The following is a 16,343-nucleotide window of genomic DNA, read 5'->3' as shown; positions in this document are numbered from 1 at the left end:
TTTCCCACCCCAGGGCAGGGAACACTTCTGTTAACAGCCGTGTCAAGAAATAAATATGGTTCGCGGCAAAAGTTTGGGTACTGAGCCAAAGAAGGGAGATGGTTGTAGTTGTGCTGATAGATAGGCCAAAGTGAACCGCGGAATATGCTGTTATCTTTCTCCCATTACTAAAAATAAGCATGAAGATGAAAGACAGCATGTTGTTTTAATTAGCATTAGCTACTACAGCTCTTCTTCATTTTAATACCCGTCTATAGATCTTATGAGATTTAGAATGCATCAAGGCCACTGAGCTTTGGCATTCAAGTGAACGAAAACAGTTCATTCTCAATATTCATTCTAATCCACTAGTTCATTCACGAACAAAACACTACTTGTCGAGACTAGTTCTGCACATCGCATGCTATAGGTACATTTGGTTTGAAACTTAAGCAGGTCTACATTTTATATAGTATGAATGAGTCTAGTGATTGAAATCTGGACGTACTGTCCTACATCCACCATGTTGTCATTGTCGTGACCTACGGCGTCAGTTGCATCACTTCACTTCCATTCACTAATCCCCTCCCATTACCTCATGGGATAGTAAAGTTTCCATTGCGCACTTCAAAATCTGGCCGTAAGAAGTAGGACATCCGGGTACTTTTCACCTACTGTTTTATGAATACTATGAATTGGACATACTGTTGTGCTCACATATTGTTTTTGGCCTACTATACAGAATGGAAGTAGGCATATTCGGATGCAGTGAAGAATTTCTAAGGCCCTATTTAAACCTGGTATTAAGATAGGCTATTGGTGTTTTTGTTGATCAGATCACAAGTAGACGAGGCAGACATACCTGGTGTTTTAATCTGTCTCTTTTGTCCACTTTCACCCACTTCTGTCCTGATTTCTTTGAGGGGAGGGTCTATATAAATCTATGGGGTTTTTTTTTCAAATTTTTCGATCTAATGGACAAAATAAGCTCGCGCAATTTACATATGAACTTGTTCGGAGACAACGGAAAAACACGCAGAGAGCAGCAGCAGCTTCCGTTTCTGCTCTTATAGCCTTGAGCTGTGTGTTAGAAATTAGGAATGAGAGAACATTGTGCTTAGTACATTTTACGTCTTCAAACTAAACGTGGTCATCAGTTGACAAGATTTGAATCCCGTCTGGCTAGCACGTCTTTCCCATAATGTTTACAACCGAAGTTTTGTATTCACAACTATGTCTCTATTTGTACAAATCGCTGCACATTCATGTAATTCTCTATTTTGCACACACAAGTTAAAAGGCATTTGTTTGTGGATGGTAAAACATGTTTGCAACATGTTTTAAAGGTCCCATGGCATGGCATTTTTCTATTATTTTATAGTGTTTCCTGAGGTGTACTTATATTATTAGTATGATTTTTACATCATAAAATGTCATAATTTAGAAATAAAAGGCATTTTTTCAATACTGCTGTTTGCCCTGTGGCTGACTGCCCTGCTTCAAGAGGTGTGTCTGCTGTGAGACTTCAGTGAAAACGCCCACTGTTGTGATTGGCTGACATCTTTGCATTTGAAATTAGCGGAGGGGCGTGGTTTAACGAGGTCTACGACGCACGAGCTGCTGCCAGAGAGACGGACCTGAGTTCACTTCTCATCAGTTCTCTCAGCATGTCTCAGTTCAGGGTGAACTGTTGTAGTTACAGCATATACTTCAGGTTATTAGTTTATTTCTAGTCGGAGGGGCTGTCACTCATGTCAGAAAGTTAGTAACTTTAGTAAATTATGGATCAGCGCTGACTCGAGACGCGAACCGTTTAGAACGATTCAGTCCGATTTGGTGAACTGGTTCGGTTCACTAAAAAGAACCGATTCAAAAGAATGATTCGTTCGCGAACCGGACATCACGGAGACGGAGCGATTGCTAACAAAGTTATTTATAGTAACTACTGAGTTATGAGAGCGCTGTCTGTCAGCGCGAGTTTATTGTGTTTGTATCTGAGAGTTCTGAATAAACACGAGTCCCAGTCACGCCGAGTCCGTCTTCATCATTATTCTACCAACTTTGTAACACATGCAATGTACCATTACAGCGAGATGAACGAGTTAGTAAGTATTGATTAAAGCATTATTTCTAGATATGTTCCAAACATATGAAAAGCGCCAGTTACGCGCATTGAGTACACAGCGCAAACAAAGACACAACAGCAGTAATCGAATGTAATCCTGTTGTGGTTAGGAGGCTGGAGTGTTGTTGCCGCGATGCCGAGGAAACGCTGTTATTTTCATCCGGATTGCAGGTCTGGGGGTACTTGCTCTGTTCAGCCTTCATAGGGACGGGGGTGCGTTGCAGAGCGTTTAACATACAGCATGTTATATGCACGTGTGTTTGAGTCAGCGGGGAATCAGGCGCGCGCAGGGCTCCCTGCAGAGGAGATCTAACATCTAAGCACATCTAACAGAGGAAAACATCCACCGTCTTCGCGATTTCAATGCCAGATTTGCACAACGTCAGCTGCGTGAAAAAAACACTGCCGTGCGTGGATGCACGACGCGCGCGCTGCACATTTCACGGAGGACAACACAAACTTCCACAAACTTCGCGAGTTCAATACAGGATATGCACAACGGCTTGTCCTGAAAGCTGGATTTACAAACAGAAGCTGTTTACGGGCCACAACCTGTAAGTCTGATTTATTTTTCATCGATGTGTTTTCCTGTAATAGGTTGTAGCAAGGAAGTAAACAGATGACAACGCTGTTCTGCAAACCAGTCTGTTAAATGCTCATTCATACTTAACGATATCCGACGAACATCTAACGTTACAAACATTAACGTTAAAATCTCAACAGCGAACCTGGCATTAGTGTAAATGATTCTTTGATTAGAGCTTTTATGTATTGTTTATCTTCAGGCATGCTAAACATGGTTCTGTGTGTGATTTGGCTAACTTACTAAAGTCAGTGCTTAGTGTTCGTTTTGGGTTAACGTTAGTTCTTGCGACAGATATTTGGCTATAATCGTTCTAAAAATACAAAAGTTAAAGTGCCATTCAGTAGCGATCACTATAGATCCGCAGTCTTTACTCTCGAGGACTGAACAGGTTCTGCTCGATCATCTTCACTCAAATGTTCTGGGTCTGATTCGAGCTCATATGGTTTTATTGACGCCGTTGTTTCTAATACTGAACAGCCTCCGGTAAGGGGCGTGACGTTTCCGACGTGCACTGCGGTTAGCGAATCAGAACACACTGGGCCAGCTAACCAATCAGAGCCCACTGCGTATTTTTGAGGGACTGGCTTCATACAACCCGGAAAGCATCAGACCGTTTTACAAGGAGGGACAGAGCAGTGTAGAATAAAGGTCAAATATATGACAAATAAGGCAATTTTTTTTAAAACGAAGCATGAACACATGTTACAGTGCACCCCACAAACACAGCCAAGCCTTCAAAAGAATGTGTTTTACCACCCCTTTAAACAACGAAAGCCGTTTCAAAACGTTTTAGACCCCATTTCTGTTTTTAGTGTTGTCCCCTTGTGATCCGATCAACCAAAGTGCATCTTAATACCAGGTGTAAACAGGGGCTTAGAGTCTTGGAAGTGGGCTCTTTTGACTTAGCAACCACAAAGCAACCCAGCTAGCTCAGAACTTTGGCTAACTTTCTGGCAAGGTTCATCATTCATGGAGCATTTTTTTCTGAAACATTTTAGCTTGATATTTGTCTTGAAAATGTTAATACTTGTTTAAGCATAATTCCCAAAATGCTTGCAGGATAATAAAATGGAATGCTCCCTTAATGTTCATATACTAAAGAAACATCTTTAAAAATGGACATCTTGAATGTTCAGGGAACATTCAGAAATAACGTTTTCATAACTGTTGGTCCAGGCTGGTTTATGTGGGTTATTAGTGCTGGTCTAGCTGGTGGTGGACCAGCATACTCATGCTGTTCTCGTGCAAATCTGAGCTGGTGTTGAGTTGGTCCACCAGCACTCCAGCTTCCCATGCTGGGGACCAGCAAACCAGCATCCATTGCTTGTCTCAGCATGGAAAACCAGGATTTTCCAGCATGCCTAACAATCACTCAGAACACCTCAGCAACCGCACAACAAAGCTATGGCAAACACTTAGATGAAAATGTGCTACAATCATTTTGCTGGTGATGATTCACGTTTTTGTCAGAACGTTGTTGTCTTATGTAAACCCATAACGTTTTCCAGACTGATATTTGTGCGAGTGCTTGGGATGTTCGTTTGATGGCAAACAGCCATGAAAGCACCTCAGCATGCAGCAGCACTGAAGGATGTCATTGTACTCGCTTTTGATAAATGTGAGGGGGAGTGAAGCAAGGAACAATTCCAGCAGTGTTATCAGGAGCAAACAGGCAGAGTCACAGGGCCCCATCTGCAGGAACGAGATCACAGCCGTGTTGCTCGCCTTCCTTCACGAGCATGGACAGGCCGTGACTCATTCAACTGGCAGAGGGATGGTGATTCTCCAGAGCATCTTCTAGACTGCCGTCTTATTATTGATAAAGACAAGTGTCACTATTTAATCGCACCACATCCGCTCTTTCCTTATCATCATCCCATAAATCTAATGACTGTTTATACCATTTTATACACACACACACACACACACACACGTAATATTTATCTAAAAAAATTATACATATAAAAAGTGTAGAAGTGTAGCACGTTATGTTGATGTCACCAGTGTTAGGGGTAACGCATTATATAAGTAACTTGAGTTACGTAATAATATTACTTTTTCCAAGTAACTAGTAAAGTAACGCATTACTTTTCAAATTTACAACAAAATATCTGAGTTACTTTTTCACATAAATTTAACAGCTCTCCTGCCCCCATGTTGAGAAAAATAAGTGCAGAGGTGTTGTGTGTAAGCATGATGGTTATTGTAGTTTTAGACTAAATGTGAGCATTTATTTATCTCACTTGCACAATAAAGATTCTGTACTCCTCAAAATGAATAAAATCAGTCAAAAGCAAAATCAGAGTACTATGCAAACCTCCAATCATTAAATGTTAAATAAAACAACAATTTTTATGCTTTTAATCTACATCTATATTTAATTTACCAATGTCTTGCTGCTGACTAGATTTTTTTTTTTTATTGGTAAAACTTTTTTCTCCTGCATCCTATTCTTCCATTATCCAGAATGGCAGCAGAGCTGCGCCCTCTACTGTTCATGCGTGAATTTGCATTTTTACCTCAGCCTGGGACTTATTATTTCAATTTTGGTATGAAGAGGTCTTTACCGTTGCACAAAAATATAATTTTTTTGTCATAAAAAACAAAACAAAAACAAGCCCAGCCCAGGTGAGAAAAAGTAACCTAATGCATTACTTTTCTTAAAAAGTAACTAAGTAACTCAATTAGTTACTTTTTAAGGGAGTAACGCAATATTGTAATGCATTACTTTTCAAAGTAACTTTCCCCAACACTGGATGTCACTGCTTCTAATTTTAACCAACTACCTATTTCACTTGACATCCTTTTTTAAAATTATTTCTAGCATCAAGATCATTTTTAATGAAATTAATGTGACAGCTGAGCAACTCAGGAGCCCTTTATAGACTCTCAGTGGAACAAGATGGCCTCTTTCATTCACAGAGGACACCTAGCAAGACTTCCTTTTAGCGTCATGCTTCATTCCATCTACTTTTTCCACCCTTTGTCTATAATTCAGCACAAACAAACAGTTCTGGCTGTTGCCAGGATGCAGAGTTCAGGTTTCTGGGGTATTTGATAGGAGTTTAGGGGGGTCAATGGCTGAAGCGAACACACTGAGAGGACTGCTTTTGTTTCCATCTAAGACCCCTTCTGTGGTTTCTTTAACAAGAAGAAAGTAAAAATGTGGTAAAGTATGCTGAACCAATGTGCAATACTCTGAAACACAATAATCAGTGCTGACAAATGCGCACAAGCTTCCTCAGAAGATGTTGAGATGATCCCAGCTAACAAATGCTCCAAGTACGTTAATGTTCCCATTATGAAAATGTTATTTCACCAGTTCACACTGGCATATAATCAAATAGAGTATGCATATTTGCCATGCTGTCCAGGGGAGAGGGCTCCGAGCTCAGAATGTGGCCTGATCCCAGCGTACTTCCCCCCTTTTCCCTGGCTGGGATAAGAGCAGATAAGAGTGAGAAATTGGGGAGGAGAAGGGGTGCTGGAGACCTGTCATGGGACAGAGGTGAGTCGGCTAATTACATATAAAGGCCTCCTGATGCGGATTGGGTTGAACGTGCTCCTCCCGCCGAATGTTGTTAATGAAACATACTTTCTGAATGTTCTCTGAATGTTTTTTAAATGTTTTTAAAAGTTTTTTCTTGGTTATACGAATGCTAATGGAGCTTTTTTGCAAACATCATTTTGCAACATTACCATCATTTGGGAACATTACTCATGAATGTCCTCTGAAAATTTTAAAACAAGTAGTAACACTTAAAAAAGTTAGACTAATGTCCAACTAAAACGTTTCAGAAAAAACGATGTAGAAATAGGCCTAATGTTTTTGTACTATTGTTTTGAGAACATTATTAAAGACCAGATAACTCTGAACGAACGTTCTATTAAAGGCACAGTATGTAAGTTTTGTTGCTAGAGGTCGCTTATTCAAAACAATAGGCATAGCTTGATGACGCCGCAAATGAACGTGGAATCATGGGAGATTTCGTCTTCACTTCCACAGTCCAAAGCGATCCGACGGGACTCAGAAATTATGTTCATGGATGAGCTATTGTATTAAAGTTTTATTAAGTGGTATGAAGGAGGGAGGAATGAGGACCTGTGTAATTCAGGATTCCTACTCGAACCACTCCGGCGTGGGAGGCGGGCGCTCTAACAAGGACACTGCCTCTAGCGACAGTCTGGTTTACACACACAGCTCTAACTGGCCTACGTTACACCTGCATGGCACACCAGTCTCTAGTCCCATGAAGGAGCTCCGGAGCTTTTATTATGCTTAAGTACCACAGTCAGCTGCTGCCACTACTTTTGTTTTGCTGTTTATGTCTATTTTTAAAGTTAAAGTTTTAGTTTTACTAACGTTACTGTGGTATCAAGCAGGGTGAGGCCGAGAGTCATACGGGAGAAGAACGAGGTCGGTGGAGCGAATTCTAATGGCACCTGTGTAACGAGTCCTACTTGCCCCGCTCCGAGCGGGATTCGAACCAGGCTCTCCGGTGTGGGAGGCGTGCGCACTAACAAGGAAAGTTGAGTTGAGTTGAGTTGAGTTGAGTTTAAGCTGTATAACAATGATTCGTTTTCTGTGGATAAAGGTATCCAAACAATTGCTCACCTGTCTAATAAAACACATAATACTGTATATTAAAGTCTTTGATGTTGGTTTCAATGGAAGTAAAACCGGAAATCGAGGTAAACATGGATATGACGCGATGACACAGGCCTTTACACTGATCAAAATCGCGGATTTCTCTGGATTTAAACATCGTTGGAAACGTTTGGGATAATGTAAGTACACAAGTCAAAAATATAACATTGTTATACTTAGGAGGAGATGGAGGCCGTCTACGAATGCAAGAAGGCCAAGTACTCAAAGCTGGCTGCTGAGTGTCGGGAGGCTGGCTGGAAGACCACCATCTATTCAGTGGAGGTTGAATGCCGAGGCTACATGGGGCTGTCAACCACACGCCCTCTGAGGGATGCAGGAGTGACCGGAGGGAACCTAAAGAAGGCAACCAAAGAGTACCAAGACAGAGTCGCCACCAACTCACACAGGACAGAGCCAAAAGCAGAGACAAAGAAACAATAGGTTACTTGCGTAACCCCGGTTCTCTGATAGCATTAAGTGAGGTGTCTCACTATGGGATACGCCCCTTCCGCGTATTCCTCAGAAGCCCTATTACATTACGCCAGCCCCAATTGGCTGGCAGACGTGACGTTGTGTCTGGGAGTGGCCTCCCCCTCCCTCAGTATAAAAGGGGCAGCACAACGTCACAACGACATTCAAAACAAGCACACCTCTTCCTCGCTTCACACAGCAAGGAGGGTGATCTGGTGAGACACCTCACTTAATGCTATCAGAGAACCGGGGTTACGCAAGTTCATAGTTTCGGTGTCTCACTATGGGATATCCTAACTCCCGTATTGCCAGATAGCCTGCCTCGAAGTCTCCTGCCAACCACCATAACTATATTCAGGGCTGAACAAGTTATGACTCACGACTCACATTCCTACGCTCAATACTGCATGTGCTAACGTTTGAGCTGTAACATCCAATTTGTAGAATCTTTCACAAATATCCTGTATCGTGACTCCTTTAAATAGAGCCCACGACGTTGACATTCCCCTCGTTGAGTGTGCACGTAAACCAGACGGGGGCACAAGACCCTTGCTGGAATATGCCAACGAAATAGCCTCCACTATCCAGTGCGATAAACGCTGTTTAGTAATCGGTTTCCCCGTACGTGGTTTCGCCCAAGACACGAACAGCTGGTCATTCTCCCTGAACCCTCTGGTTCTTTCTACGTAAATGCGTAAAGCGCGCACTGGGCACAGCGCATTTGACTTTTGCTGTTCTGATGACGCAAAAGGCGGTGGGGAGAAGGCTCTCAACTCAAGAGGGATGATAGAATTAATTATTTTAGGCATGAATGCAGGATTAGGTTTCAGAATTACCCCTGCATCCCCATGCATGAACTGCATACACGCTGAATGCATCGAAAGTGCATGGATCTCGCTTACGCGCTTCGCTGAAGCCAAAGCTAACAGCAGCGCTGTCTTAAATGACAATATTTTTAAATCAATCTTGTCCAACGGTTCAAATGGGGACATTGAAATATCATCAAGCACCAATGCCAAATCCCATGAAGGAGAAAGTGGTTTTGAAACTGGCAACGCGCGGCGTGCGCCCTTCATGAATCTGCATACTAAAGGATGCTGCCCAACAGTTTTGTTATCAAATGTGACAGGCAGATATAGCGGCCAGAAACACTTTTATGGTTGAAAACGCTTTCCCTTGGTCTATCAAATCCTGCAGAAATGATAGAACGACCACCACCGAACACTGAAAGGGAATTTCGTGTTTAGCCGTGCACCAACGTTCAAACACGCCCCATTTGCACTCGTAAAGAGACCTAGTAGACGAGGCTCTAGCATTTTGTATGGTCCTGATAACACTGTCAGACAGACCAGTTGTGTTGAAATTGAACCACTCACTGGCCAGGCCCATAGTGCCAGGCGTTCTGGATGAGGTTGAAATATCTCCCCTTCTGCCTGAGACAGTAGATCTCTGCGCAACGGGAGAGGCCACGGATCGTCGTATAGCATATGTATGATCTCCGCCAGCCAATGTTTCCCTGGCCACCTCGGAGCTATTAGTATCAGCCTCAATCCTTCCGCCCTCACTCTGTAGAGTGTTGGGGATATTAACGCTATCGGTGGGAACGCGTAAAGGAGAGTGCGAGGCTATTCGTGCGCCAACGCATCTATCCCCAGGGGCGCGCTCTGGTCCTTCAGTGAGAAGAACAGAGGACACTGAGCATTGTCGTGAGACGCGAACAGATCCACTGTCGCTCTGCCGTATATGCTCCAAATCTGTTCGACCACTTCCTTGTTCAATCTCCACTCCCCGTATAGAGGATTGCCCCTGGACAGCAGATCCGCACCCTGATTCATTACACCCTGTACGTGCGTCGCTCTCAGGGATAGAAGATTGACATTGCCCCATAAGATCAGTTTGCGTGCTAACATGTGCAAGGGAAGTGATCTGAGACCCCCCTGTCGATTTATGTAAGCCACAACCGTAGTGTTGTCTGTTCTCACAAGGACATGATGTCCCTTCAGAAAGGGAAGGAAATGCTTCAACGTCAGAAAAACGGCAAGCATTTCCAGATAGTTTATATGAAGATCGGCCAGATGATGACCCCATCTCCCATTCACTATCCTGCCCTCGTGGATGCCCCCCCAACCTGACAGCGACGCGTCCATTGTTATGACTTTCCTGGCTTGAACCACGCCCATGGGTACCCCTTGAACCAGAAAGGTCGGGAGTCTCCATTGACGCAGTGCCAATACCGCCTCTGACATCACTCTCACTCTCCTTCGGGAGTGCCTTAGTGGATCCAGCCTCAGAGACGCTACCCAGCGTTGAAACTCTCTCTTGAACAGTCTGCCTAAGGAAATGACTATCAGGGCTGAGGCCATCAGTCCCAATAGCCTGAGGCATGTGCGGAAAGAGACACTTTTTCCCTTCTGAAATTCGGCCAGGCACCGAGTGAATTTTACCACCCTGTCCTCCGACAGTCGTGCTCTGAATGTCACCGAGTCCAGTGACAGCCCCAGATATGTTATGGACTGCGTGGGAATTAAAACACTCTTTTCTGTGTTTAGTTGTAAACCCAGCTTCTGTATGTGTTCCAGAAGCATAGCTGTGTGTTCTCTCGCATCCTGCTCTGACTGAGCTGTTACCAGCCAGTCGTCTATGTAAGTAGCGAGACGAATACCCTGTTCCCTGAGCGTTGTCAGGGCCGCTTCTGTGCACTTTACAAATACTCTTGGGCTGAGAGACAGGCCAAACGGGAGAACCAGATACTCGTATGCCACGCCAAGGAAGGCAAATCTCAGGAATTTCCTGTGGGGTGGGTATATCTTTATGTGAAAGTACGCGTCTTTCAGGTCGATCGACGTAAACCAATCGCCCTGGCGCACTATTTTTAGGAGTGTAGAATGGGTGAGCATTCTGAACTTGTTCTTTCTTAAGTATTTGTTCAGTGCACGCAGATCTAATATGGGACGAAGACCCCGAGTTCCCTTCTTTGGAACGAGAAAGTATCTCGAGTAAAAACCACTGTGGCTTTGCTCGGGTGGGACCACTCTTATCGCCTTCTTGTTCAACAGAGAGGAAATTTCTTCCTGAAGAACATGCTTTAATTCTCCCCGCACCTGAGAATGAACTATCCCTTTGAATTGCGGGGGAGAAGTGACAAATTGCATTCTGTACCCGTACTGTATCGTTCTCAATACCCAGCGGGACTGTGTGCATTCTCGCCACTTGTTTATTTGCAGTGTTCTGGTGCCATCGTGTGGCTGAGTCGTGAACGAGTTTGTGATCTGTACTGCGCATGCGTGGGCACTTCGCGTTTGGACAGAGTTTAAGTGTCTCATCACCTCTAAGGGGGCGATAACCCCCTGAGGAGATGTAATATTGTGTTCTGTTAGTATGTTTTGCAACATTTTTTGTGGCATTATGTTTTTCAACATGTTTTGGGGGTACAGTGAAAACTTTATTGAGTTTTGAACATGGAAAGTGCTTGTGACTAGTGGGTGGGTGTGCACCACTGCACCGTCTCTCGTTCTTTTCACCGCTCTGCTTCCCCTGGCCCAGCCGGGCTCTGTTTTCCACACAGAACATCTGGAAGTGGGAACTTTGGAACTCGTTCCTTGTCGAACACTGAACTTTTGAGGGTCGGGAGCCAGCGAACAGGGGGGCTGTGGGCTCCCGTCCCTGAGGAAGGTCCCATCAAACTGCCTTCTTCTTCCTCCTCGCTCCCTGATAATGGGCATGAGGATGAGGAGCTGGCTGAACCGTCTGAGCTGTTGCAGGCGGATAGTTCTTTCTAGCCCAGGCAGTTCTCTGTTCCGGTGCTCCGCCCTGACCCGCTGCATTCACGTTCGGTCTCTGCCGTTTAGGAATACGAAAGCTGGGGGGTGGGCGGGCCGCGGCCTGTGCGAAGGTCTGCCGAGGTGGCGGAGGGGGTGCAGTCTGCGACTTTCTAGGCATGCAGAGTTGGAGAGCCTCATCATCCCTCTTCTTCTCCTCGCATCTTTTTTGCATCAGTGACAGTGCTGAGCCAAAAATGCCCTCTGCGACCACCGGTGCGTCCAGGATGGCTTCTTTCTCCCTGTCAGAGAGATTGGCCAAGTTAAGCCATCTTCTTCTCTCCTGAATTACCATCGTGGCCATGGCCTTGCCCGCGGCTTGAACTGCGCATCTCTGAAGACGTAGAGAGAGATCCGTAACGACACAGATCTCTTCCCAATGTGTCTGACCTGGCGTGGTCGACACTTCATCCTGCAGCTCCGCTTGGTATGCGGTAAGCATAGAGATCGCGTTCAGAGCCCTGACAGAGAGAGCGACTGCTTTGTAAGCGCGCTCCGTCATGCTCGACTGGAATCTGTCCGCTTTGGATGGTAAAGTCGGATTTGCAGCCGCCGTACGCTTTGGGTGTAAGTGCGCAGCAACTAGTGGCTCCATGGGGGGCATTCGGAGAAGGCCATCCTTCTCCATCCCTTCCACATCAAGAGCGGATCCTCCCTGCACGGGCATCTTGCTTGTGAATGGTTTGTCACCGCAACCTCCTCCAGCAGCTCTGGAAATACTGGAAGGAGCTGTCGTGCTGCCCGTTTCGCTCTCGGCAGCCTTTTGCCCTCATAGCGAGACTTTGCAGTCTCTGCTACCACGGTCGGCCACGGAATATTTAGTTTATCTGCAGCGCGTTTGCACACATCTTGCAGATCAACACTGAGAAGCGGAGAGGATGGTGCCCCGCCCGCCTCTTCCGTGGATCCCGCCGCGGCGAGGAGTTGTGCCGAGTGCGCAGAGGGAAGGAAGGGGGAGTCCTCGAAATCTTCCTCTTCCTCAGAGAGAAGATAATCGGATTGTCCCTCTTCCTCGAAATCGAGCGCGTCCTCATCCTCGTCCGTGCTGAGCACACCAGGCAGAGGGACGCACGCGTCAAGCTCTTCACTCCAGGACAGAACTGCCGTGGTGGGCAGCTCTACTGCAGGAATGGTTACCTGCGGAGTGGCAGCTGGAACAGGGCTAGGTGACATGAGGGGATCTTGGCCTGACAGGCTAGCTTGGCGTGCTAGCCTGCGGCGAAGGCTCTTCATGGTGAAGCGTGCGCAGTGTTCACAGGAGCCGGGGTTCTCGATCGCCAATTGGGCATGTTTCAGCCCGAGACATGCAGAGCAGACCTGGTGTGTGTCCTTGCATGACATTTTGTTCCTGCATGAACACAGTCGCACAGAATCTCCCTCACTAGCTGGGATGGTTTGCATTGCTGCGGCCATCGTTGTATCGAACAATCCTTGCCATCGGCTGGAATGCAAATTGAAGGAGCCAGACGAAAAACGGCGTGGTGGCCAGTGGTTCGTCCAGAAGTTTGTTCTTTTGAAAAAGTAGGCTTCAAGGCTTCTGGTGTGAAGCGAGAAGAGGTTTTTGAATGTCGTTGTGACGTTGTGCTGCCCCTTTTATATTGAGGGAGGGGGAGGCCACTCCCAGACACAACGTCACGTCTGCCAGCCAATTGGGGCTGATGTAATGTAATAGGGCTTCTGAGGAATCAGCGGAAGGGGCGTATCCCATAGTGAGACACCGAAACGTATGCTTGAAAGAGAACCAACTACAAGAGGCAAGCTCAAATGGCCAAAGTCCAGCGAGACAGCGGCATGGCGAACACTGGACACCGACCTGGCCAAGACACTGAAGGGATCTTTGCAAGGAGGGGCGGAATCCAAGCTCAACCAGATTGGGGACATCCTATACCAGGCCTGCAAGACCAGGTTTGGCGAAGTGACCTCCAACCAGAGGACCTCCCAAAGAGAGAAGGGAAGGAGGGAAAAGGAGATTGACCAACGAGTGCGAAGGCACCGACATCTACGGAAGAACTGGAGGAAGGCAATGCTGGCAGAGAAAGAGGGTATGAAAGCCTTGTGGGAGGTCAGGCAAAGACTATCAAGAGCACTACAAGATCAAGGCCATTTCGCAGGGCCGACAGGGAAGCTGGACAACCTGGGAGGGAGTTGTCACCCGAAACATCACCTGGGCAGACCTGTGGAAGATCCCGCAGACATGGCTCAGCTTCCTCATCCGCTATCAGGCTTTAAGATCGCGCTCTCCCATGGACGCTACAGATGGCGCCAAGACCAGGTCTTGAGAAAGCTAGCCAAGGTGCTAGAGGGGCATCCACAGGGCAGCAAAGAGGTACAATCAGCAAAGAACCACAACCCCATCAGCTTTGTCACGGTAGATGGGGGGAGAAAAAAGATCAGGCAAAGAGAAACACCTAGGCCGTTTTCCCCTGACCAGGAGTGGAACATAAGAGTCGACCTCAACAGGCAGCTTGGTTTCCCAGTCGAGATCACTGCTATATCTCTCCGCCCCGACATAGTGGTGTGGTCCACCAAGGCAAAATTTGTACTCCTCATTGAGCTCAAAATACCAGCGGAGGAGGTGATGGAGGCCACCTAAGAACGCAATAAGGCCAAGTACAGCAGAGCTGGCTGCTGAGTGCCGGGAGGCTGGCTGGAAGACAACCATCTATCCAGTGGAGGTTGGATGCCGAGGCTACATGGGGCTGTCAACCACACGCCTTTTGAGGGACACATGAGTAACCGGAGGGAACCTAATGAAGGCAACCAAAGAGCTAGCGGAGATGGCAGAGAAGGGGAGCTTTTGGCTCTGGCTGAGGAGGAAAGACAAGACAAGCTGGGCAAAGAACAACTAACCCTGACAACAGCCACAGAATAACACCTATCAGCTGCAGGGGGTGACAGGGAGACGTCCCTATCACTACTCCGCCACCAGGAGACGTTGCAGGATTAAAGGAGCGAAATGTTGGTGAATGGTGGTTCCTGGCTGATGACCCTGCAGCTGACCCGTGGGCACCGGAGTAGGTGCAACTGGCATAAATGCCCTCAATTCCATCTACCTGTACATTTCACTGTTCTAGTTTTATTTTGGATTTTAATCCATAAATCTTACATATTGTGCCTTTAACATTACTGAAAGAACGTTTGTTATTAACTTTTTGAGAGAACCTTGCCAAAGTTCTGAGAACGTTCCCTGTTAGCTGGGATCCTGGCCGCAGAATAATGGCATGGCACGCTGCCACCTGTAACCCTGGAGCTACTCTGCCTGCTTGAGATTAAGGACGCCACAGCGACCTCAATGAGCTTTCCTTTAGAAGTGGAACACAGAACTATTATCAAAAGTTTTGTTCTTATTTGAAAAATCATACAATGAAAGTGTTAACTATTAATATGCAAATGCCTATGAGTGTATCTAATCCCCTGGGAAATTCATATCACCGACGTTCACCCTGACTGTGTCCTTCACCAAATAACTGTGACGATCCAAGTCGCCAGGACTTTCTTGTTTATGAATCTTTTCCAGGCTCTGCAAAGTCACAACTTGTAATGTTATTCTTTGGGAGAATGAGCCAAACCTAATTTCCTAACTCCAAGAGTTCAAACAAACAGAGTAAATCTTCAATAAGTTCATTAGCTGCAGACAGTGTTTTGAAGTCTGGCTATGATTTATTACGCTGTTAAATGCTTGCGCCCTTACATTTCCCAGCATATCTGATGGTATGTCAATAGATCAACGCCAAGGCTTAGATCTTAAAGCGGAATCTCCCCAGTGATAGTGTACCTCGTGGTACCATCACAGAGAGGTACAAAATCACTTTCCAGAATATTCTCTGTTACTGTTCCTTGGTGGTGAAATTATCTTCCTAACCCTATCTGGACAGCCTGACAACATTCAAGAAACAGCTGAAAACTCAGCTCATCCATGAGCACTTAACTGTATCCTGCTGGCTTTTTTATAAAATAAAAAGTCGTCTTTGATGCTTTCACAATTTATTTTATCCCTTCCTACAAAATTATTGAATTATGAATCACATGACTGTGAGATTGTTTTTAACGTGTTGTCTTGTTACGTTTCTTATAGTTTTATAATATTTTGAATTAGCTTTTATTTTTATATTTTTAGTTTTTGTAAATTTGTAGGAATTTTGTAAAGTACTTTTGTCATTTTATTTGTTTTTTTAAATTGCCATGTAAATTTTATTTTTATATCAGTTTTAATTCGTTTATTTTGTTTTTAATTAGTTTGTTTTTATCAAAATTAATTTAACAGAAATGTTTTTTTTTTAAATAATTTTAGTTTTATAATAACCCTGTTTCATATGTATGCCTAAAACAAATTTCCCCTTAGTGGGACAAATAAAGTATCATCATCATCATCATCATCAACATTATCATCATCATCTCTGTTCTAGTTTGTACTGCGATGTTTGAAACTTTGTAATGCTAGCACTTTTCATGTTATTGCCTCCTTGATATGAATCACTCATTTGTACTCCTCATTTGTAAATTGCTTTGGATAATGAAATGTAAAAAAATGATATACCATTAAACCTTATTCCGATATATTATTTTACAGATCTGTATAGTAAATGCACAACGGTGTGATTTTGGAGCATAAAATTCTTTTTGTTAAAAGGATTCTCATGGATCTCTAAAAGATCAATTCTGCAAATGGAAGGTTTAGTCAAAAGAACACAGCATACGCCTATTATAATAAATCTG

The sequence above is a fragment of the Gobio gobio genome (assembly GCF_949357685.1).
Source record: "Gobio gobio genome assembly, chromosome: 11".
NCBI lineage: Eukaryota > Metazoa > Chordata > Actinopteri > Cypriniformes > Gobionidae > Gobio > Gobio gobio.
This window is presented reverse-complemented; position numbering follows the sequence as displayed.